Source organism: Callorhinchus milii, unplaced genomic scaffold, assembly GCF_018977255.1.
Source record: "Callorhinchus milii isolate IMCB2004 unplaced genomic scaffold, IMCB_Cmil_1.0 Scaffold2, whole genome shotgun sequence".
In the NCBI taxonomy this organism is placed as follows: domain Eukaryota; kingdom Metazoa; phylum Chordata; class Chondrichthyes; order Chimaeriformes; family Callorhinchidae; genus Callorhinchus; species Callorhinchus milii.
In genome coordinates, this window is record NW_024704743.1 from 9867148 (window position 1) to 9891864 (window position 24717).

Genomic DNA, 24717 nt, shown 5'->3' on the forward strand with positions numbered 1-24717 from the left:
ATGGGCATTGTTGTTGCTCAGTAGCTAAGAGAAACAAGGCATTGATTTGAAACAGACTTGCCTGAACTAGTGTGAATGTTCAGTGTGCCACATCCGACCCGTGGGCCATGGATTGACCACCACTGCCTTAGAGCATTACACTGACATTTCTTCACCAGCATTTTAAATAAAACTAAGTGTCCATTACTAATTCCGTAGGCTAAGATTGAAGGATAAGGATAGCGAATAATGTCATGTGTGGCGTCCCTCAGGGCTCTATCCTCGGTCCCCTCTTCAATCTGTACATGCTCCCTCTCGGTGATGTCATCTGCAGACATGGGGTCAATTTCCACATGTATGCGGATGACACCCAACTCTTGTCTCGATGCCTCCACCCTCGACTCCAGGACTGTAATTGCCTGTCTGACATCAAGTCCTGGATGAGAGCCAAATTCCTCCAGCTCAATGTTGGCAAGACAGAGGCCCTCCTGCTTGGTTCCTCACCTCAGCCGCTGACATCATCACTATTCATAGCTGCACTCTTCACCTCACCGAGCCAATACGAAACGTTGGTGATGTTTTCGACCTTCAGCTATCCTTCAAACGCCACATTTGTGCTGTGACCCTTTCCGCCTTTCCACACCACCTCAACATTGCCCACCTCCGCCACTGTCTCTCACCGCAGGCCGCCAAGACCCTGATCCATGCTTTCATCACGTCCTGGCTTGACTACGCCAACTGCCTGCTCACTGGATTCCCCAACTGTTCCCTCCAAAAGCTGCAGATTATTGGGAACTCTGCATCTTGTGTCCTCTTCCGCACTAGGCTCCAGGAATCTATCGCCCCCATTCTTGCCTGGCTTCAATGACTCTCCATCCCGCAGAGTACAAATTGAGTACAAAACCTCTGCTTTCACCTTCAAAGACCCCATGTCTTACTCCCCTCTACCTCTCTGATCTCCTAACCCCATATCAGCCTGTGTGCTCCCTCCGCTTGACAGCTTGCTTTAGGTCCCCCACACTTCCTGCTCTACCATTGGTGGTCGGGTATTCAGCATCTCCGCCCCAACACTCTGGAGCTCTATCCCGCAATCCCTCTGCCTCATCCCCTCTCTTGCCTCCTTCAAATCCCCTCGAAAGATCTTCCTCTTCGACCGTGCCTTTCCACCCCAACTCCCAGCTTGGGTCCAAAATCCCTGACTGTCCAGCACCCTGGGACGTTTTTCCGGCGTGAAGGGTGCTATACAAGTATAAGTTGTTGTTGTTGTAAGGTGGTGTTGAGGATGAAAAAGGGACAGGAATATAGGGACTAAATAGCTTTTTCTTGGTCCAAATACATGAGGAGGTATTGTGATGCTCGGGTGTAAATCTGTCTTCTTATCAATGGATAAATTACAACTCTAACCCAACATCTACTGTGGGAATGTGCCGAAGGTTGTTAGGCTACCTCCATCTATCTCTCACTCGGCCGGCTCTTGGAGAATGTGTCCTGCAGTGTCTGAATTATTCATCTGTACAGTGATTAGTGAAAGGGAATACAGTAGCGCTGTTCCAACTAGGTCTGTTTTCAGCCATGGAAACTGCACTCTCTGCAATTGCATACTATACTCCTGACTGTTGCAAATTAGCAGAAGCCAAACAGCGGCTGGGATTACTCTGTAAGACCTTCTGTAAAGCCCTGTGGCTTTAAAAGTGGGGAAGTTGTTGGAAAAAAAATCCTCTTTGTGTTGCAAAATTGACAGTTGCCTTCATTGATGATGATTTCCTTTTGCAAACAGAGTATGTCCAAAATTCCAGTGCTGGATACAAATCTACAATTTTTCCAAGATAAATGCATTACCATAATAATAATAATCCCTGCATTTGTTACAACAAAAACAACAAAATTACATTTATAGAGCGCCTTTCATGTCAGGAGGCCGTCCCAAAGCGCTGAACAGTCAGGTTTCGGGGCCCGAGCATGGGGGAGAGGAGGTGTAGGGGTGAGGGAAGGAAGAAAGGTGGGACGGAGACCAAAGGCACGATCGAAGAGAAGGGTCTTGAGACTGGCTTTGAAGGAGGCAAGGGAGTAAGCGAGGCGAAGGGACTGTGGGATGGAGTTCCAAAGTGTGGGGGCAGAGAGGCAGAAAACCCGGTCACCAATGGTAGGGCGGGTCGGGCGGGAGACATGGAGCAGACCAGAGCCTGATGAGCAGAGGGAACGGGCAGGTTGGTAAGGAGTCAGTAGGTTAGAGAGGTAGGAGGGGGTAAGGCCATGGATGGCCTTAAAGGTGAGGATGAGGATCTTGAACTTGATTCTCTGGGGGATGGGGAGCCAGTGGAGTTGGACGAAGGTGGGAGTGATGGGGTCGCGGAGCCTGGTGCGTGAGAGACCATTTCCCCCCGCTCGGGTCCCGACCCAACTGTCCGGCGCCTTGGGACATCCTCCCGAAGTGAAAGGCGCTCTATAAATGCAATCTTGTTGTTGTTGTTGTTTTGGATGATCTGCAGCTTGTGAAGGGAAGAGTTGGGAAGGCCGATGAGGAGGGAGTTCCCGTAATTGAGCCTTGATGTGACGAATGTGTGGGTGAGTGTTTTGGCAGCCTGAGGGGTGAGGCAGTGGCGGAGTCTGGCAATGTTGCGGAGGTGGTGGTAGGCAGTGCCGGTCTTGGCGCGGATGTGGGGGAGAAAGGACAGTTCAAGGTCAAACAAGACACCCAGGTTCCTGACTGGCTTAGTGAGGTTGAGTGAGCAGCTGTGGAGACTGATGCTGCCAGCGCCTGAGGTGCGGAGGCGCTCGCGCGAGCCAATCAGGAGGGTCTCGGTCTCGCTGACGTTGAGTCGGAGAAAGTTGGCCCTCGTCCAGGACTTGATGTTGGACAGGCAGTCGGTCAGGACGCCAATAGTCCTGGAGTTCAGGGTGGAGGCAGAGAGGTAGAGTTGGGTGTCATCCGCATACATGTGGAAATTTACTCCATGTCTGCGGATGATGTCACCAAGGAGGAGCATGTAGAAGATGAAGAGGAGGGGATCGAAGACAGAATCCTGAGGAACACCGCACGAGACAGTGCGGGGCTTGGAGGAGAAGCCATTTGCCCCGACGAAGTGGAGGCGGTGTGAAAGGTAGGACCTGAACCAGTCAAGGACAGAACCTTGAAGGTTGAGGTGGGAGGAGAGGCGGTGGAGGAGGATTGAGTGGTCCACAGCGTCTAAGGCGGCGAAGAGGTCCAGGAGGTCGAGGAGGCAGAGGGAGCCCTGGTCACACATTGTCAGGATGTCATTTGTGTCCTTGACCAGAGCAGTTTCCGTTCTGTGGGCAGCACAGAAACCCGATTGGAGGGGTTCATGGAGGAAGTGAGAGGAGAGGAAAGAACGAAGCTGGGAAGCAACAGTTCTCTCAAGCACTTTGGATAGGAAGGGGAGGTTTGAGATGAGCTAGATAGCTGTGATGGGTTTCTTCTTCTTGAAGGTTTCTTCAAGGTGGGAGTGATAGTGGCTGTTTTGAGGGGGGAAGGAACAGTGCCAGATGACAGGGAGGGGTTAATGATGTTGTCGAGTAGTGGGGCAAGGAGGTGGAGCTGAGATTTAAGGAGAGGGGTGGGGATGGGGATGGGGTTGAGGGAGCAGGTGGTGAGCTTCATGGAGGGTACGGTGGTGAAGACAGAGGAGTAATTGTCGGATGGGTAATTGTGTGGTGTTGGAGTAGGGAGGGGGTGGAAGTTGGGAGGTCAGTGGCAGCTGAGCGGATTCCGTCGATTTTGGAATCGAGGAAGTCCAGCCTTTTCTCGCAATGAGAGTCAGAGGAAAGAATCTGCAAGGCTTGTTGGGGAGGGCGGAGAAGCTGGTTGGTGGTGGAGAACAGGAGCCTGGGGTTGCCCTTCGCCTCCAGGATTAACCTGGAATACATAACTCATACAAGTTGGGGCCATACATTTAATGACTCATCAAAGAAACTTTATGTTGGGAAAATTACCAGTTTCAGTCACAAACTCCAGAACTGCAATTAATTTAGTTTTTTTTTGAGTTGTATATTTTCATTGTTTACTATAAGATAGCAAAAATATAAGTGCAAAAAAGAGCAGGCCTGGATGCTTCTATAAAACCATAGCATTGTCTCGAGATAGGAATGCAACAACAAAGTAAAAAAAGCCTACTTTAGAGATTAGAGTCTTGTACTGCAACAATTAGATTTAAATAGCATCTTTCACATCAGTAGGACGTCTTTCACAGAGCCTTTATTATAACTTGTTTTGTAGTGGTTGTTTTATTTGGTGGAAAATATTGCAGTTTTTTTGGAGGGGGCACGATGGAGGGACTTATTCAATATTCAGAAATAATTGTAAAAACATAATAATCCTTGCATTTGATAAGTGCCTTTCATGTCAGGAAGATGAGCTTTTTGAGAGGTTAGGAAGACATTCCATTGCAACAATCTTTCTCTGGGATTTCCACGTGTAGTTGGGATGCATGGAATTCTCAGCTTGGTTTGGATACTCTTAAGCATGGTGATAGATTTCTGTTAGACACCCAGCTGACCAAAAAAGGATTTTAATAATAATAATAATAATAATAATAATCCTTGCATTTGATATAGCGCTTTTCACGTCGGGAGGAAGTCCCAAAGTGCTTCACAGAACACATTGTGAAGTGAATTGACTGTATATTTGTGGGCGAACGCGGCAGCCAATTGCGCACAGCAATGTCCCACAAACAGTCGTAGATTGAAAATGACCAATTTATTATTGTTTTTGTTTTTGGAGGGATTATTATTAGGCGTGTGGAGTAAGGAAACTTGCCCAAGGTTTCGCCCTGTCTGGAATTGAACTCACGTCTCTCGCTTGCAAAGCGAGTGCTCTAACCACCGAGCTACAGGACTCCATTTTACTGTAAAGTGTAATAACTGTGTATTTTCAAGGTGAATTACGATAATAATAGTACATAAGAAATGCTAGACGAAAAAAGACGAAGTTCCGTCTGGGTGCCTTCCACCTTCCTGGCGATCGCATGCACATATGTCCCAAACTACCTATGTACTATATCCCATAATGTTATTTCCTAAAAGAAAACTATCTAAACTGTGTTTGAAAGTAATAATAATCCTTGCATTTGATGTAGTGCCTTATCACGTCTTCGAGACATCTCAAAGCGCTTCACAGAATATACTGTAAAGTGAATTGACTGTATATTTCGTGAGTGAAACGCGGCAACCAATTGTACACAGCAGTGACCCACAAACAGTCATGGATTGAAATGACCAATTTCTTATTACCCCCGCAAAAGTGCAACGCCAATCAACTAACAACCAGGTTCCTACTTACTGCTAAGTAAACAAGAGGCATGTGGAATAAGGAAACATAAGAACACAAGAATTAGGAGCAGGAGTAGGCCATTCGGCCCCTCGAGCCTGTCCTGCCATTCAGTACGATCATGGCTGATCTATTCTAACTCCACCTACCCGCCTTATCCCCATATCCCTTAATCCCTTTATCCATAAGAAATCTATCAATCTCAGTCTTGAATATGTTCAAGGACTGAGCATCTACAGCCCGTTGGGGTAGAGAATTCCATAAATTCACTACCCTCTGAGTGAAAAAGTATTTCCTCAACTCAGTGCAAAAGGGCTTACCCCTAATTTTAAGACTGTGACCCCTGGTTATAGTTTCTCCAAACAAAGGAAAAAGTCTCCCACTATCCATTCTGTCATGCCCCTTAATAATCTTAAAGGTTTCTATAAGATCACCTCTCATTCTTCTATATTCTAGAGAATATAGGCTTAAATTGCTCAACCTATCCTCATAACTCATTCCCTCATTCCAGGTACCAACCTAGTAAATCTACGTTGTACCACCTCCAAGGCGAGTACATCCTTTCTTAAATAAGGAGACCAAAACTGCACACGATACTCTAGGTGTGGTCTCACCAGGGCCCTATACAGTTACAGCAAGACTTCCCCACTCTTATATTTTAACCCTTTTGTAAGAAATGCCAACATACCGTTAGCCTTCCTAATTGCTTGCTGTACCTGCAAACTATTTTTTTGTGACTGGTGTACAAAGACACCCAAGTCCCTCTGAATGCTAACACTATCTAGTCTCTCCCCTTCTAAAACATAATCTGCTCTACTGTTTTTGCCACCTAGGTGGATCACCTCACACTTCCCTACATTATACTTCATCTGCCACCTATTTGCCCACTCACCTAGCCTATCTATATCTCGTTGCATTTTTTTAATGTCATCCTCGGTGTTTACTCTCCTTCCTAGTTTAGTGTCATCCGCGAATTTGGATATATTAAGTTCGATGTCCTCATCTAGATCGTTGATGTAGATTGTAAATAGTTGAGGCCTAAGCACTGATTCTCGTGGCACTCCACTAGTCACATCCCATCAATCTGAGAAGGATCTGTTTATCCCTACTCTTTGTTTTCTTCCTGTTAGCCATTCTTCAATCCATGCTGATATATTCCCCTTAATTCCATGATCTCTAATCTTGTAGATCAACCTTTTATGCGGCACCTTATCGAATGCTTTTTGGAAATCTAAATCCACTACATCCACTGATTCCCTCCTATCTAATCTACTTGATATGTGCTCAAAAAAATCTAAAAGATTTGTTAAGCGTGACTTCCCTTTTGTAAAGCCATGTTGACTCTGTCTAATCATATTGTGATTCTCTAAGTATCCCACTACGACATCCTTAATTAAGGATTCTAGAATTTTCCCTACCACCGATGTCAGACTAACTGGGCTATAGTTTCCTATCTTTTCTCTCCCACCCTTCTTAAACAGTGGTGTGACATTTGTGATCTTCCAATCAATGGGAACCGTTCCAGAATCCAAAGAATTTTGGAAGATCAGACACAAGGCCTCCACTATCTCATGAGCTACTTCTTTTGAAACCCTAGGATGCAAACCATCAGGTCCAGGGGACTTGTCACTTTTTAATGCCAACACTCCCTAGCACCAATTCTTTGCTAATGTAAATTTCCCTAAGTTGCTCCCTTGGTTCATCTCTATTTCTGGTAAACTTTTGTGTCTTCTAATGTGAAAACAGAAACAAAGTATTTATTTAGGGACACTGCCATATCCTTGTCCCCCATTATAATTCCTCCTGTCTCTGCCTGTAATGGACCCACATTTACTTTTGCTAGCCTATTCCTCTTAATGTATTTATACAAACTCTTACAGTCTGTCTTAATGTTCCTAGCTAGCTTGCCCTCATAATCCATTTTCTCACTCTTAATGAGCTTTTAGGTTTTCCTTTGTTGGTTCCTAAAATGCTCCCAGTCCTCAGGTTTGCTACTCTTTTTGGCAGTTTTATAGGCCTTTTCTTTTAGTTTTATACTTTCTCTAACTGCTCTTGTTAGCCACGGATGAACTGCTTTCCCTGTGGTATTCTTATTCCTCAAGGGAATATGTGACCGCTGAGAATTATGCACTACATCCTTAAACGTTTGTCATTGTTGGTCTATTATCACATCCATTAATCTAATTTCCCAGTCTATTTTAGCTAATTCTTCCCTCATACCTGCAAAGTTAGCTTTATTTAAATTTAAGACCCTTCCTTCGGATTTGACTCCATTGCTCTCTAACTTAATTCTAAATTCTATCACTCTGCCCTAGAGGAGCCTTAATATCTATATTCCCGTCTAGCCCTGTTTCATTACACAAAACAAGGTCTTGGATGGCCTATCCCCTACTTGGTTCCTCAGCATACTGCTCCTGAAAGCTATCTGTCATACATTCTATAAACTCCTCCTCTACCCTACTTTTGCCGATTTGGTTTTCCCAATCTATGTGAAGATTGAAATCACCCACTATTATTGTATTAACTTTGCTACATGCTCCTCTAATTTCTTGACTAATACCCTGCTCTATGCTGTGATCACTGTTTGTGGGTCTATAAACTACTCCCACTAATGTTTTCTAGCCCTTGTTATTTTGTAATTCTACCCATACTGTCTCTACATCCTGGTTTTCTGATTTGAAATCCTTCCTCTCTACTATTTTTATTCCATCCTTTGTTAACAAGGCTACTCCACCACCTTATTTTCCACATTGTCTATCCTTTCTATAAGCTGAAAACCCCGGAATATTTAACTCCCACTCTAGATCTCCCTGTAACCATATCTCAGTAATGGCTACTAGATCATACCTGTTTGTATTTATCTGTGCCTTTAATTCATCTTATGCTTCGTGCATTCAGATATAGCGATTTTAATTTCTTACCATTTCCCCTACTCTCTGATGCCCTATCTTCTTTACGGAGCTTCTACCCCTCTTTGACCTATTCTGTTTATCTCTCTCGCTATTCTGTTCTGCCACCTTTAGTTTTCTTAATATTGCTGGCTTGCCATTATTTCTAATTGTATCCCCCCCCCCCCCCCCCTTACTAGTTTAAAGCTTTATTTACCTCTCTATGTATTCGGTTTGCTAGGACATTTGTCCCAGCCCGATTTAAGTGGAGCCCATCTTTTTAAAATAGACCCCTTTTCCCCCAATACTGGTGCCAGAGGCCCATAAAATGAAATCCCTGCGTTCCGCACCACTCCCTCAACCATGCATTTAACTCTCTCATTTGCTTATTCCTGTACCAATTTGCACGTCAAAGGCAGCAATCCTGATATCACTACCTTTGATGTTCTTTGTTTTAATTTAGTTCCCAACTCCTTGAACTCCCTCCTCAAATCATCACAACTAACCCTACCTATGTCATTGGTACCTTTGTGAAGTACCACCAATGGATTCTCGCCCTCATGTTTCAGATTCTCCTCCGGCCCCGCCGAGACGTCCTTCACCCCGGCCCCAGGAAGACAACAGAGCCTTCGGGTCTCCTGGTTGCGGCTGCAGATAAGTGTATCTGTCCGCCTGATAGTCTCGTCCCCAATTACTACTACTTTCTGTTTGTCTCCCCTAATATTGGAATCACGTTTTCCTTCCTCCTCACAGGCTTCTTGTCCACACAGGTTGCAAGGATCTTGTTCGTACCTGTCGGCCAGGGTTAAAGCCTGAGGCTTCACTACCACTCTCTTTGGTGTTCCCTTAACCTCCTGCCTGTCAGACACCCTATCCTGTCCTTGATGATACTATTATCTATACATTGCCTGGGCCTCAGGGGAATGACTGGCTCCAGGATGGAACTATCCAGGAAGCACTCACTGTCCCTGATGCTGTGCAGTGTCTGCACCTTGGATTCCAGCTCAGACACTCTGAGCTGGAGCTGCCTCAGTTGCAGACATTTGCTGCCCAACATTTTGCCCTGCCAGGAATCAAACCCAGGTATCTCACTTGCGAGACGAGTGCTCTAACTACTGAGCTACAGGACGATGATGAAGTCAACCCTTTGTAAAAATGTGTATTATTATCTTAAAAGTTCTCACTTTGTGAGTTGCGCTATAATACTATGATGAGAAGGATGCTGCAGAGAGCACAGCAATTGGATCCCTACAGTGAGCATTTTGGATACAATTCCCTACATGAGTGGATCCAGCTGCCATAGATCATCTATTCTCACTGGGACTTGTCCTGGACTAAACTGTACATTGATTTGTTGTTCTCGATGTCCAGTTACACTCTATGTGGATTTACCTCTTTTCTCCAGAGTGGAAGCTTTTAAATGGAGCAGTGCTCCCATTCAAGTTAACGTGCAGTTAATGTGCTCCTTTAATCACTTATAAATTTATTTTTGCAATAACTTTTATTCTTTGGTTTCCTAAAAATAAGATTGATCTCAAGCTCCTGAAAAACAACACTAACTTGCATTTATATAACGGCCTTCCCACGGGATAACGTCTTGGAGCTCTTCAAAACAAGTTGTATTGACCATCCATTCAATGATTCCTTCTGTTAGCGATGCTTTGGCTTCACTAAGAGGGAGATGTTTTTATTGACTACCCACTCAAATGTCTATATGGGTGTATTGAGATGCATAATCTTTGTGGGCCTTGTCATGCTCTTTGATACAAATACAAAAATTACATTAGTATAACGCCTTTCATGTTGGGAGGACGTCCCAAGGCACTGCACAGTCAGGAATTTGGACCCAAGCTGGGTGTTTGTGATCAGGGAGGGTGGAGGGCAGGGAGGGTAGCTGAAGGTGCAATCGAAGAGGAGGGTCTTGTGACGTGCCTTGAAGGAGGCAAGGAAGGGAGTGAGGCAAAGGGAATATGGGATGGAGTTCCAAAGGGTGGGGGTAGAGAGGCTGAAGGTCCGACCGCTGATGGTGGAGCGGGCCAGGCGGGAAACATGGAGCAGGCCGCAGCCTGCTGAGCGGAGGGAGCGAACAATGATAGAGATTTATTTAGGACCAGTCTTCTGTTAAATGACTGTAGTTGCGGTATTTCATTTTTTGTTTGAGGAATTAAATTGGGTTGGGAGGGGGGAGAACTAAGGAAAAAATTGAACTTTGGAACTGAGGAGCATCAGAATATATGAATGTCCAGGATTGAGAGTAACTATTGAGGCCCATCTGGCCATTTTATAAAAATAATCTTCCCTTAAACAATTTATTTGGCAACTTGCTCTCTACAATAATTCCCTCTTGAATTTTCTGACGCAATCTGCTTTCACTGCTTCCCTGGGTAAGTCTTGCTTTGTACAGTTCAGTGCCATGCAGAGCGATACCTTTCCCAAAGGAGACTTTATGAGAGCTCCCACTCCCATCATGTTTATATGATGATGAGGGAACAGACAGATTAGTAATCACACAGACGTGATAAGGCGCTAAATCAAATGCAAGAATTATTATTAAGTGGAAAAGATTGGTTGAAGCTGACTTACCCGGCTACACTTGCTGTGAAAGATGGCTGCTCTTCTCTTGGGGCTTTAGAAAGGTTAACTGAGCCAGGTCAAAAACATTGATTTTTAGACTCCAAACACAGCAATGATGTACTGCCTATATGTGCTGAAGTTCAGCTAAATCACAAAACACTAACAGTCTTGACCTTCTTAACACTTCCCTTAGAACATGTGGCTGATAATATTTTGTCCTATTTTTTATTATAGATGCGTTAAATTGAAATTGTGCTGTCGTATGCTCTGAAGTTTGAGGAGTATGAAAGCTTATAATTGCTGTTTATTACAAATTCCCTATTACCCATTAAAATAATAATAATCCCTGCATCTGATACAGTGTGTTTTGCATCAAGACCATGTCTCAATCCCCCAAATAAAATTGGTCATTCACTTCATGGACGTTCGTGAGACGATGCTATGCAAAAATTGTCTGTCGCGTTCGCCCTGAAATATACTGTGACTCTGCTTCTCAGTAAATCCTGTGAAGTGCTTTGGGATGTACTCCCAAGATGAAGAGTGCTATACCAAATATTATTATTAGTAATAAAATGGGAGGGTGGACACTGATCAAGATATAGGAGGAATTTTGAGTTCACTGAGGAGGTATTGTCCTTTTAGGAGATATTTTCAAGTTATATTGAGAGATAGCAATGTAAAGTAATTTGGGGCAAAACTTCTAGAGGATCAGAGCATGGTGTTGAAGGTTGAAACTCAGCTTCTGTGGTAGGATGGAGTCAATGGGACACCATCAACGATGCAGAGTCAGAGTGCAGGGAATGTGGGCTGAGATGTAGGACTGGATAATCTTATACAGAAAGGATGGACTAAGTTAAAGTGATTTGGAAATGAGGATGAGTATTTTGAAATAATTTCTCTCTGGGACAGAGAGTCTTTGAAGTTTACTTGCTCAAAACAGAATTCAAACTGTAGTGTTTGTGGTTGAGTTGAAGTTTATGAAGTTTTGAGGTAGGGAGATCAGAGAGAGGAATACCCAAGATTTCTCTACTGGAGAAGTTTCCAGTGGGTGGGACCATCCTTGTGACTATGCTATGACTGATGTTGCTAAGGGGTAGCCTATAGGCAAGGAAAACCGGGGAACACTAGGGGAGGAGAAGGTGTCAGAGAAGATGTAGTGTTTGTAGATGGGATTGAACCATGAAAGGATGGTGGCATTAAGGTAAACTATTCAGGACAGACTACAGAGGAACATAGCTTTAGCAGCTTTGAAGGTAGTAGAGAACGAGGGTGATGAATTGAAAACTTATCCATGGTGGGAGGCCTCATTGAGGGCAATTATTGACTTTCCAGAGCAATCTCTGTGCTGTGGAGAATTAAAGAAGTTAATGCAATGTATATGTGTGATTAGGACCTACTTGTCGCTCATGCCCTTTGTTCCACCATTGGTAACTGTGCTTTCAGCTACCTACATCCTGAAATTCTGGAACATTCTCCTTCAATCCCTCCCTATCTTCAGGTCACACTTGAAGACCTTCCTCATCGATCGTGTCTACAGTCATCTCCCACCGGTTCTGTGCCGTTCTCCACCACTGTCAAGCTTTCTGGGAAGCTACTCTCCGTGAGAGCGCTACTCTCTGTAGGAGCGCTACCCTCCGTGAGAGCGCTACCCTCCGTGAGAGCGCTACCCTCCGTGGGAGCACTACCCTCTGTGAGAGCGCTACCCTCCGTGAGAGCGCTACCCTTTGTGAGAGCACTACCCTCCGTGAGAGCGCAAGCAGTTGTTGTTGTTTTAAGGCACTTTCAAGGACTTTGACATTGAAAGATGGGCTGAAGATAAAATAATAATAATAATAATCCTTGCATTTGATATAGCGCTTTTCACGTCGGGAGGACGTCCCAAAGCGCTTCACAGAACACACTGTAAAGTGAATTGACTGTATACTTGTGGGCGAATGCGGCAGTCAATTGCGCACAGCAATGTCCCACAAACAGTCGTAGATTGAAAATGACCAATTTATTATTGTTTTTTTTGGTTTTGGAGGGATTATTATTAGGCGTGTGGAGTAAGGAAACTTGCCCAAGGTTTCGCCCTCTGCCTGGAATTGAACTCAGGTCTCCCACTTGCAAAGCGAGTGCTCTAACCACTGAGCTACAGGACTGATAGGGTTGAAGCTTCTTAAAATGATTGTGGGCATTTCTTTAAGATGAGTAGAGATGAGTTTTGTGAGAGTTGGAACAATATAATGATATGTAACAGGCTTTTATGATTTTGATGCCCATTGCTGGGAAACCAGTGGGAGGTTCCATTTTAATTTATGTCTGTTACTTTAACAACAACAACAAAAACAAAATTACATTTGTAAAGTGCCTTTCACGTCAGGAGGACGTCCCAAGTCGCTGGACGGACAGAGCTGGGGTCAAGGTCGGGGAGCGTGGAGGCCGGAGCCCGCTGAGCGGAGGGAGCGAGCAGAATGGTAGGGGGTTAGGAAGTTGCAGAGATAGTGGGGAGCAAGACCGTGGAGGGCTTTGAAGGAGAGGACCAGGATCTTGAACTATATCCTCTGTGTGATGGGAAGCCAGAGAAGTTGGGCGAGGATGTGGATAATAGGGTCACAGAGCCTATTGCGGGAGAGGATATGGGCTGCAGAATTCTGGATGATCTGCAGCCTATGGAGGGAGGAATTGGGGAGGGCGACAAGCAGTGAGTTTGCATAGTCGAGCCTCGATGTAATGAAAACATGTATGAGGGTTTTGGCGGCCTGCGGTGTGAGACAGTGTCAGAGCCAGGCGACGTTGCAAAGGTGGGGGAAGTCAGTGCGGGTCGTGGCGCAGATGTGGGGTAGAAACGATAGTTGAGGGTCGAACAAGACCCCAAGGTCTCGGACTGGCTAAGCAAGGTGGAGTGTGCAACCATGGATGGTGATGCTGTCAGCGCCTGAGATGAGGAGGAGCTGACGGGAGCCAATCAGGAGAGCCTCGGTCTTGTTGCCATTCAACTGAAGAAAGTCATCTCTCATCCAGGACTTGATATTCGACAGACATTCTGTCAGGATAGCAGTGGTCCTGCAGTTAAGGGTGGAGGCAGAGAGATAGAGTTGGGTGTTATCTGCATACATACGGAAGTTGACCCTATGTCTGCAGATGATGTCACCAAGAGGAAGCATATAGATATTGAAGAGGAGGGGACGAAGGACAGAGCTCTGAGAAATGCCGTACGAGACAGTCCGGAGGCTGGAGAGGTATGATCCGAACCAGTCAAGGACAGAGCCATGAAGTTTGAGGTGAGAGGAGAGGCGGTGGATGAGGATAGAGTGGTCAACGGTGTTGAAGGCAGCAGAGAGGTCAAGGAGGGCGGGAGGCAAAGGGAGCCCTGGTCGCAGATGGACAGAATGTCATTTGTCACTTTGACCAGGGCTGTTTCTGTGCTGTGGGTGGCACGGAAATCCGATTGGAGGGGTTTAAGAAGGGAGTGGCGGGAGAGGAAGGAGCGAACTGAGAAGCGCCAATTCATTCCGGGACATTGGAGAGGAAAGGGAGGTTGGAGATGGGGCAGCAGTTAGGGAGTAGAGAAGGGTGCAGGGAGGGTTTTTTAAGGATAGGAGTGATGACGGTGGTTTTTAATGGGCTTGAAACAGTACCAGAGGACAGGGAGAGGTTTATGATGTCAGTGAATGGAGTGGGGGGTGGCAAGGAGGTGGAGCTAAGAAGTAAGGAGAGGGGTAGGGATGGGATCGAGGGAGCAGGTGATCGGTTTCATAACAACAACAACAACAAGATTCCATTTATAGAGCGCCTTTCACGTCGGGAGAACGTCCCAAGGCGCTGTACAGTTGGGTCAGGACCCGAGCAGGGGGAAATGGTCAGGGTGAGGGGAGGGAAGGGAGGGAGCGAGGAGGGGGTAGAGAGTCGAGAGGGGAGCTGAAGGCACGGTCAAAGAGAAAGGTCTTGAGACCGGCCTTGAAGGAGGAAAGGGAGGAGGCGGCGAAGGCACTGGGGGATAGAGTTCCAGAGCCTAGGGGCTGAGAGGTTGAAGGTCCGGCCACCGATGGTAGGGCGATTGGGGCGGGGGATGTGGAGCAGACTGGAGCCAGAGGAACGGAGGGTACGGGCAGGTAGGTAGGGGGATAGTAGGTCGGAGAGTTTATGGTGGTGATGAGAGAGGAAGGGGAGACAGTTCAAAGGTGTGGAGGAAGGGTAGGTGTTGGGGTGGGAGGAGGAGATGGAAAGGGGGTAGCAGGTGCAGTGGCAGAGGCATCTGAGTGGATTCCCTCGAGTTTGGATTCGAGGAAGTCCAGCATCGCCTCGCAGTTGTCATTTGAGGTGAGGATGGGCGAGGCAGGAGCCGGTTCGTAATGGAGAAGAGGAACCTGGGGTTATCCTTAGTCTCCAAGATTGTCGTAGAACGACGATTTAACGGAGATGAGGGTGGAGCGGTAGGATTTGATGTGGTCCAGCCAGATCTGCCGATGGACCGTTAGGTTTGATTTAAGCCAGGTGCGTTCAGTGGAACGCACCTGTGCTTTAAGGGAGCAGAGGTGACTGGTGTACCATGGTGATTTACATGAATAGGAGACAATTCGGGAGGAGAGGAGAGCAAGCGAATCAAGAGAGGAGGAGAGGGAGCTGTGGAGAAGAGTGACCAAGGAGGATGGGTCATTGTGGGAGGATGCCCAGGGAAAGGTGACTCCAAGGCAATGGAGAGGGAGGGGGGAGATTTTTTTCCAGGGGTGGTAGGAGGTGGAGGTGGGTTGGTGGCAGTGAGAAGAGGGATTGAGGAGTTAAGGGAGATGAAGTGATGGTCCGAGATCACTTTGTTGATGGTGGTGAGGTTCGAGACTGTGAGGACCCAAGTGATCATCAGGTCGAGGAAGTGACCACAGACGTGGGTTGCGACGTGGAGGGAGAGGTTAAGGGAGGAAAAGTCAGCAGAGGTAGAGCAGGAGAGAGTGAAGTGAAGGTTGACATCACCTAGGATGACGAGGAGTTTGGAATAGAGGGGGAGGAACGATAATTGGGTGGAGATGTCGGGGAGGAAGGTGGAGAGGGCTTGGGGGGGAGCGGTAGATCAGGAGAATTTTGAAGGAAAGGTTGGAGGGGTGATAAAGGATAAGGTGCTCAAAGAAGGGAAAAGTTCCAGAGGAGTAAGGGGATAGGCTGATTGGGGACCGAGAGATGAGAGCCACACCGCAACGGCGGTTAGGTCGTGGAGTGTGATGGAAGGTGTAGCCAGGTGGTGTGGCCTCCGTCAGGGGGAAGGTGTCGCCTGGAATGATCCAGGTTTCAGTGAGGGCTAGAATGTCGATATTTTCATCGACAATAAGGTCTTGGATGGTGAGTGTTTTGTTGGAGAGGGAATGGACATTTTCTAGACCAATGCGAAGGGGGCAGTTGGTGGTGGAAAGTGGGGGGTGAGGGTGGGGAGTGGGAGGACTGACAGGGAGGGTGGGTTGTGGATCAGGGTGGAGAGGTTGGCCCTGTGGTCAGGGACCGGTGAGCCTTGCGGCGAGAGTAGGGGATAGGGCAGTCAGAGTGGCTGCTGTTAGACAGCCAGCGGCAACTCCCACGGTGGGCCCTACAGAGGATTCGCAGGCTGGAGCAGAGGGAGGCTGTGGGATGGTCGAGCAGGGATAGGAATCGGGGAGGGTGGTGGGAGTGGAGGACCAAGCAGGAGTAATGGAGGGTTGAGAACAGGGGTAGGGGCATTATGGGGAAGCAGCTCGGGTTGGTGGTGGCAGCCAAGACTAAGAGCGAACAGTGGTCAGCGAGGCATGGTTAGCCCACTGGGGAGGGTCATTGTAGGGAGAGGGGACAATCTTATAGTTTTTAAACGTAATATGGCAGGTTGATTAGATATTTTTTTGCAAATGTCCATGCCAGTTAGTTTCTTTTTGAGGCAGACACACCCATCTGTTTAATACGTTAAGATCTTGAGTTGCATAATTTGATGTTTCCTAAGACTTGTGGTTTTATATTGGGCTTGTGGGCTAATCCTGAAAAGTTAAACTCATTTTTGAATTTTTCAAGTTGAGCCAAAAAAATCTTCAGGTGCAACTGAAAAGTAGATAGTAGATGCAGAATTACATAGAACAGTACAGCACGGAAACAGGCTTTTCAGTCTCACTAATCTGTGCTGGTGTTTATGCCTACAAAAGCCTCCACCCCTCCAAATCTCTCCTCTCCTGTGCCCCTCTATCCCCTTCTGTTTCATGTATGCTCCTTCATATAGTTATGTTGAAAATAAAACTGGAATATGTTGTATTCGCCAACACCAACATTTTTAAGCAGTAGCATAAGTGATGGGAGCCACTTGCCTTCCTAACAAACAATTGTAGAGTTGAGTTCCAAGGCTGTTTGTCTGTTCAGTATGCATACTTCAATTCAGTGAACTCTACCAATGTCCTCATATTAGGTGGTTCATTAATTGGAGCATCAGAAATGAGAGGCTTCAGCTTGGAATTGGTTTCATGAAATTCTAGGAAGTTTATAGAAAAGAAGAAGGCCAGTTTGCATTAGTGCTAACTCCCCCCGCTTAGCTTTTCACTCTAATCTTGCTCTCCTTCTCTGACACCCTTTAATATTATCATCTTGGTTCAGATGGCAGCTGTCTTATCTCTGGAGCAGAAGATGGTGGGTTATAGGCCCACATCAGTGATTTCAAGCTTGTAGTCTAGGCTGATGATCCTAGGGAACCTAGATGTTAAATGGATGCCCTGTCTCTGTATTCAGGTGGATATCCTGACACTATTCAAAAAGAGAGGAAGTTTTTCCCGGTATCCGAGCCAACAAGTCTCCAAAATGTGTGTAGGTATATAGATCACTCATCCCCTGACTCTTTGTGGGACATTGCTGTGTGCAAATGGGCTAACACAATCAGCTACAAAAAATACTACACTTAACAGAGATTACTGTAAAGGACTTTGAAACATTTTTATGTGTATAGGTGCTGCACCAAATACAAGGATTATTTTTTTTTCTTTAATTGTTTATCTTATTTCCCTTTAAACAATACTGCACTCAGTATAACATCTGTTTCTGTCCCTCTCCTTTTGCCACTAATATCAGGTTCAAAAGACCATAATAGAGTTGTCTTCAGCCCTGGGGTGTTTAGGACAACACAGTGGGGAATTGCTTTGGAACAGGGACAGGAAACTGGTGCAGCATCCGCCCAAGGATTTGAGTGTTAAAACTGGTGATTAAAACACTTCTACATTTCTATTTTTCCTAATTTATCCTCTAAGTGCTTAGAATCAACTCAATATCCAGCAGGGAAAGAAACACAACTGGGAGAGCGGGATCACATGTATCATATGATCTTAAATGCCCAAACGCTGTATATCATAGACACAGATCAGTTCTGTGGTAGAAGGAAATTGCTGGAGTTTCTCTCTCAGTGGGATTAGCTTTTGCTTGCCTCATGGCCAATATCTGTGTCATTCCTGTCTGATTTCAGTTTTAGACATTTCATAATAATAATCAATAACGTTAAATCCTGCATTTGATATAGCGCCTTATCGCATTGTCGAGATGCCTCAAAGCGCTTTACAGGATATACTGTAAAGTGATGTGATTATGTGCATTTCTGACCGATGCTGGAAATTTACATTTGGAGATGAATTTGCTGAAATTAAAAGGGTTGCATGTGGACATTCAGTGTCCCACAAACAATTGTGGATTGAGTGACCAAATTTTTTTTTTTGAAGATTATAAAGAGCGGGAACCCTGGCTAATATCTAATTTTGTTTTGCTAGCCCGGAAGCAACAACGTTAGTTCTGTCACCCCAGCTGATATCTCAGCTCGGATCAGCTAATTCAGTACTGACTGGGATTCTAACCTGCAACCATTTGGCCCTTTCACGGTTAATTTGGCTTTTGAGAGAAACAGTACAGGCACAATTATTCACATTCAGTTCCCGGTACTCTTGTGCCATCAGGAAACCCTTTGCACTTGTATCATATAAGGGCAACTGGAAAAGCCTGAGTTAGATTATGGCTTCAGGGTAAATTGTCATCATAATATGATTTTCTGCCAATTTTGCTTTATTTGCCATGCTTATTCAATCAAAGTCTCAAAGCTAGGTTTACTGCTGTTCAAGCAGTGACTGTCATAGTAGATTCCCATATATAGAAAAATTCTGTAGGAGGTTACATTTTGATGAAAATTAATCAACTGCTACCAGCATTAATTCATAATACAGTATCTCCCATTCCTTCTCAGTAACTTCACGTATGCTCCTTTTCAGTCAGTGCCATCTGGTGGCTTTCAATGTCTTGAGATTCAGTCATTTCCACTCGAGCTCAGTGGGTGTGTTGATTCAGTGAACTGCAGACACTTGTATGGAGCGACCATGATTTACTTGACAAGTTAGTTGATTCTTGGATCCCATTCAAAGTTTATTTCACTTGACATTAGTGTTTGAATCTTTCTGATCCTGCAACCCTTGGAGACAGTATGCAGAACTCATTGCACAGGCTCCTTCAAAACCCTGACACCTTGAAGTATTTATATCCATCTTAAGTTATTTGTTTCAACTAGAATGAATAATCATCTGAATTGACAGAATGATGCCCCCTAGGTGAACTAATTTCCTCAGTGAAATCTCTTATCTGAAGTAACAAGTGTCAACTTGCCTTAGTTGGTAGCGTTCTTGCCTCATGTGAGTCAGAAGGTTGTAGGTTCAAATCCCATGTCAGGATTTAAGGATGTGCTGCATTGATAGAGGTGCTGTCCTTTGGATGAAACTTTAAATCAAGGCCCTACCTGCTTTTTCAGATGGATGTTAAAGATTCCATGGTGCTGTTCGAGAAGAGAGGTTCTCCCAGTGTCCCGGCCAACAATTCCCCAAATTAAATTGATCATTCACTTCATAGCTGTTGGTGGGATACTGTTGTGCCCAGATTGACTGCCATGTTCACCTACAAAATGCACAGACACTGCACTTCACAGTACAGCATTCTGAGATGCTATCCTGTGTGAAAGGTGCTATATAAATAAAAAGTTGTAAATCATGTGAAGCGCTTTGAGGCATCTCGATGACTTGATAAGCAATATGTCAAACACAAAGATTATTATAGGATTATCATAACATTAAAAGAGTTGCATTGGGCGTTTTTAAGGTGGTTACATCAGCATTGATTATGTTTTTAATGAACACTGTTGTTTGGACTTTACACTTTGCCTTTTCAATATCTTGGGGTGAGAATTTCTCCATGGTGCAGTGACTTTTGATGATTTGTACTCACAACTGGCTGCATACTCCTGTTTGTGTCAATGAACAGTGCTATGAAGAATATCTCTGCATAGTTTATTTGAAGGAAATCCTTAGCTTCCAAACATAAGTAGCCCACAGCTGGTGATTTATGCAGTGCTGAGTCATAGTCATTACAGTATGTGAAAGATAAAGAACTGAGGAGAGAAATAAGCTTTGCTTAATTTTGGAATGATTTTCCACATTTGAATTAGGTTGAAAGTTTAGAGAGAAGCTTGAGAGGTTCATCAAGGTCATCTCAGCCCTGATATATGTCCCCACCGTCATTGTTGAGATAATAATGCATGCATATGTAGTTAGTGAGCTTTAATTATCATTATCCTTTGTTTCATGATGAGTAGCCAGCTCATGCGACTTGATCACAGGGTTTGAACAGCAGTGATACTGAGATTTATTTTGCAGCATTTTTACAGGAGGAATGTTGGAGCTTGAATACATAACAATGCAATATTATTCTCTGTGGATCTTGCAGCTGTGCCACTGAAATCAGCGTTCAGAATGTAGCTCTTTTAATGCAAGGGATGAACATTACATTTTATGAGAGTCAGCATCAGGCAATCTGTCAATCACAGCAATGTGAAGCATCAGCGTGTTAAGATTTTCTTTTATTTAAGCTGAACAAACATAATATTCCTACCAGCCAATCGAATGCAGAAGAACAAAGCATTGCAACAAAAGGCAGCACTGAAACTGGCCTTGTGAATATTATGTTGTTCGGGCTCTCCTTTGAATAAAGTGCATTCCTGTAACATATTGGTTAGAGCACTCGTCTTGTAAGCGACAGGATCTGGGCTCGATTCCCGGGCAGGGTGAAACCTTAGGCAAGTTTCCTTACTCCACACATCTCTGTTTACCTAGCAGTAAGTAGGAGCCCTGTTGTTTGTCGATTGGCAGATTCGGGATAAAAAATAATAATTTGGTCATTCACTTCATGACTGTTTGTGGGACACTGCTGTGCGCAATTGGCTGCTGTTTCTCGTCCACAAAATAGACAATTCACTTTGCAGTGTATTCTATGAGGCACTTTGAGACTTCTCGAAGTTGTGATAAGGCATGATACAAGTCAAAAACATGCAAGGATTATTATTTTTAAAGTAGGCCCATCAATGTCCGCACTCCGTTTATCCAGGGCTGAGTATCCAGCTCATTAATAAGTAGTTCTCTTGGCATCTCCAGGGTGCTGTGGGTTCTACATGATGGGAAAGAGTTTGCACAGGATGTCAAACACAAGAAAGATTGTTGGAGAAAGCTTATGGCTATTCATGAGCATGCTGCGTTCCTGGGAGAAATACGGGGAGAAATGGCACGCTGCCCTCAACATTTCCTATCTGTGCTCCATTTATCACCTGGGCTGGGTGTGCTTAATGTACCTCCTCACTGTTACTGTGCAGATCCGGCAAAGTATATTTCAAGTAATGAAAATCTGAAGCTCAATGGAAAGCTGAATTGTGATCATGTGGAAAAGTATAAAATAGCACAATCTATGATAAGTGACCTGCTTAAGAGGCATCTTTTATGATTTGGTTGGCAGTAAATTTAATCAGTCAAACACAAAGCAGGATGCACTGTGGATAAACCCTTCAGGTTTCTCTGCAGTTTAAATGTTACAATGTCAAATCTTTGTACAATACCTTTGTTATTTTTATTCATTACCTATTTATTCAGCAATAAATCCTGTTTGGTTTAGCCATTTCCCCGAACACACTTTTTTGGAGTCATTAGCTACCAATAGGTCCATTGTGCTGTAATAATACAAGGGTGTTTCTTTTTCACTGAAAAGGTGAAAAATGTGCCTTTGTTACTGGTACAGATATTGAAATATACTGTAACCTGCTCAAGCGTTGCAGATGGTCTTTGAATTTGGTTCTTTCCCACATAAGGACTTGAGCTCATAACTCAGTCCAGTGCAGTTCTATGGGAGTGCTACTTTGTCGGAGGTAGAAGCATTAAACTGAGCCCTGTCTGCCGTCCTTGGTTGAAGCTGCCATGATACAAGTCAAAAACAGAAGGGACTTTCTCTGAGTATCCTGGACAACAGTCTTCCAGATAAATTGTTCACTTCAATGCTGTTTGTGGACCTTGCTGTCTGTAATGTGGGTATGACATCTATCATTAAATAATAATAACAATCCTTGCATTTGATATAGCACTTTTTACATCTTCTAGACATCTCAAAGCGCTTCACGGAATATATTGTAAAGTGAATTGACTGTGCTTGTTTTGTGTGGGAGAAACATGGCAGCCAATTGCGCACAGCAGTGTCCCAAAATAATTCTGGATTGAAGTGACCAATTTTATTATTGTTTTTTTTCTTGAGGGATTATTATCAGGCATGTGGAGTAAGGAAACTTGCCCAACATTTCGTCCTGTCAGGAATGAAACCCAGATCTCTCACTTGCGAGGCAAATGAGCTAACCACTGAGCTATAGGACTCCACGAAATGTCTGATTTCACACAAATTACTTGTGAAATATGCTGTGTCAAATGCATGGTTATTTAATTCACCATTTCTGTGATTGTATCTTTTTTTCCCTTCAGCTTTTGTTACTCATGATGTATCCCAACTAAAGTTAGCTGCAGTCATATGAAGTATTACAGGCAAGAATGCCTGGTGAACAGGGATGGCCAACTTGAGGTCATCCTGATCTAAATCTGATCTAAAATAGTGTGTGACTATTTTACGCATGCATAATGCGGCTCGCAAGTTGGCCACCCTGATTTAGATGATAAAAAGCTAATAGCTTTGTGAGACCAAAGGAGAAAAGTGAAAAGGAAGGAAGATTCTCCTCGCCTTCCTCCCCAATTACCTGAAACGGCTGCCTGCAGTTTGCTTGTTATAACCTGTTCATCTATGTACAGTGAGGGATAAAGGCTAGTGATGTTCTTATGAGGGTAAGACAATGGGAACAATGACAAACCAGACTCCTTGCCTTCTCGCAGGAGGTTAATTAAAGGAAGACAAACTACCAGGGTGATCAAAGAAGATTGAATTTGGTTAAGGCTCTCACAGTCTTTCACTTGCTTCTTCAATGCAGAGCAACAAACCTGAATAACACATGAGTGTTTTTGTCAGTAACACTTCCAATACCAAAGGCTTCTCGATCCCGAGCTCAGTTTGGAAATGCTTTTGTAGTTGAGGTTTCTGAGCCGTTTGCATGTGCGTTAGTGAAGAGGTAGACAGTGCAGACCATCAATTAATAAACCCAGTGGTGTCTTCTGGGGCCTGAACATGTTTTATATGATATCCACTGATTGGACTTGTTAGTTCAAAGCACTCCAATTTCCTTTTGGAGTAATTGCCTGTATTCATGGAGGAAAAAGTCCCCAAAGGCTTTGAGGAACTCTTCACATCCCGAGGAATATACCAGAGACATCGTTATTGTCAGCTTATTGTTACTGCGTGTAATTACAGCTTTGTGAGATATTTAGAACTATAGCGTTAATTTTATCCACTAGCCAGTGGTTAATAATCATTTAATAATCAAAAGTGACAGGAGACTTTTTTTCCAGTGTAATCGAGATCCAATTGTGATGACCTTTCTGAATGAAAAATTTATGAAGCATTTTATCGGCTACCCATGCTTGGCTATTGGTTGCAAATTCAGTGTCACTTGACTCTTTCTGATGCCGTCCCAACGAATTATTTACAGGGACATTTCTTCTCTCTGTCTCTCTCCTTTGCCACTGAGGTTGCAGTGCCTTAAATAAACACAATCATCTTTCTAAATTCTCTCATGCTGTCTGAATTCCTTTTCCACCGAGCACAAAACTGCCTTTGCTTTTGGTCATTTTTCCTCGACCGCCTCCCCCCCAACCCGCCACCCCCTTTCTTCAGTTCCCTCCATTCCTAGATGGCTCTGTGATGACTTCGCAATGTGGAAGGCGTTATATAAATGTAATAATAATAATCCTTGCATTTGATATAGTGCCTTATCATGTCGTTGAGACTTCTCAGGATATATTGTAAAGTGGATTGGCGATGTGTGTATTTTGTGGGCGAAACGCGGTAGCCAATTGTGCACAGCAGTGTCTCACAAACAGTCGTGGATTGAGTGAACAAATTTTTTTTTGAAGGAATTATTACCTCCGAAAGCGATCCGCCAATTGACTAACAACAAAGGGTTCCTACTTTCGCCTATAAAGTGTACAGTCAATTCACTTTACAGTATATTCTGTAAAGTGCTTTGAGATGTCTTGAACTGTGATAAGGCGATAGATCAAGTGCAATGATTATTATTATTACTGCTAGGTAAACAGGCATGTGGAGTAAGGAAAATTGCCTAAGGTTTGATAAAATTGCTGCTATTGTTGCTGGTGGCTTTGGTGTTCCCGAGGAGGGGAATGGTTATGGGTGTGTGTGGGGAAAGGGGATATGGAGGGGGTGAGAAACGGAAGCGGGAGATCTATTCCTGATCAATATCCACTCATCCGTACAGGACGTAGTGTAGCGACAGGATCAGGTTCACCTGTAATCAGCCAATATCAGCTGAGATGTACGCATAATATCTGGCCACTTGAACAAGCTGCAAGTGCTTTTGGAATTTTACTCTTGTATGAATTACTGGATTCAGAAGCGGAGTGAAATTGAGGTGAGGGTGGTGGGGGAGAGGGGAGAGAAAACCAATATTTGTACATCTATTTTTGGTCATCTGGGTGTCTGAAAAAGCGGAAAACCCTTCCTGAGCTAAAAAGCCTCTGATTCTAGTTATTGATAATTCTTAGAAGAGCAGTTTCTATTTGCCCC

The 24717-nt window shown here is 44.5% G+C and overlaps 1 protein-coding gene across 2 annotated transcripts in view; it reads left to right on the forward strand.

Annotated features, from left to right (window-relative positions):
* ccny (cyclin Y) overlaps positions 1 to 24717 on the forward strand; it is a 155882-nt gene that overhangs the window by 89401 nt on the left and 41764 nt on the right. Inside the window, exon 2 of one of the 2 annotated variants that reach the window (XM_042346934.1) lies at positions 8721 to 8811. The exons of the other annotated variant lie outside the window; for it this stretch is intronic. The gene's annotated coding sequence lies outside the window, so the exon portion shown is untranslated. The remainder of the gene's footprint in view (positions 1 to 8720; positions 8812 to 24717) is intronic. 2 annotated transcript variants of the gene reach the window in all.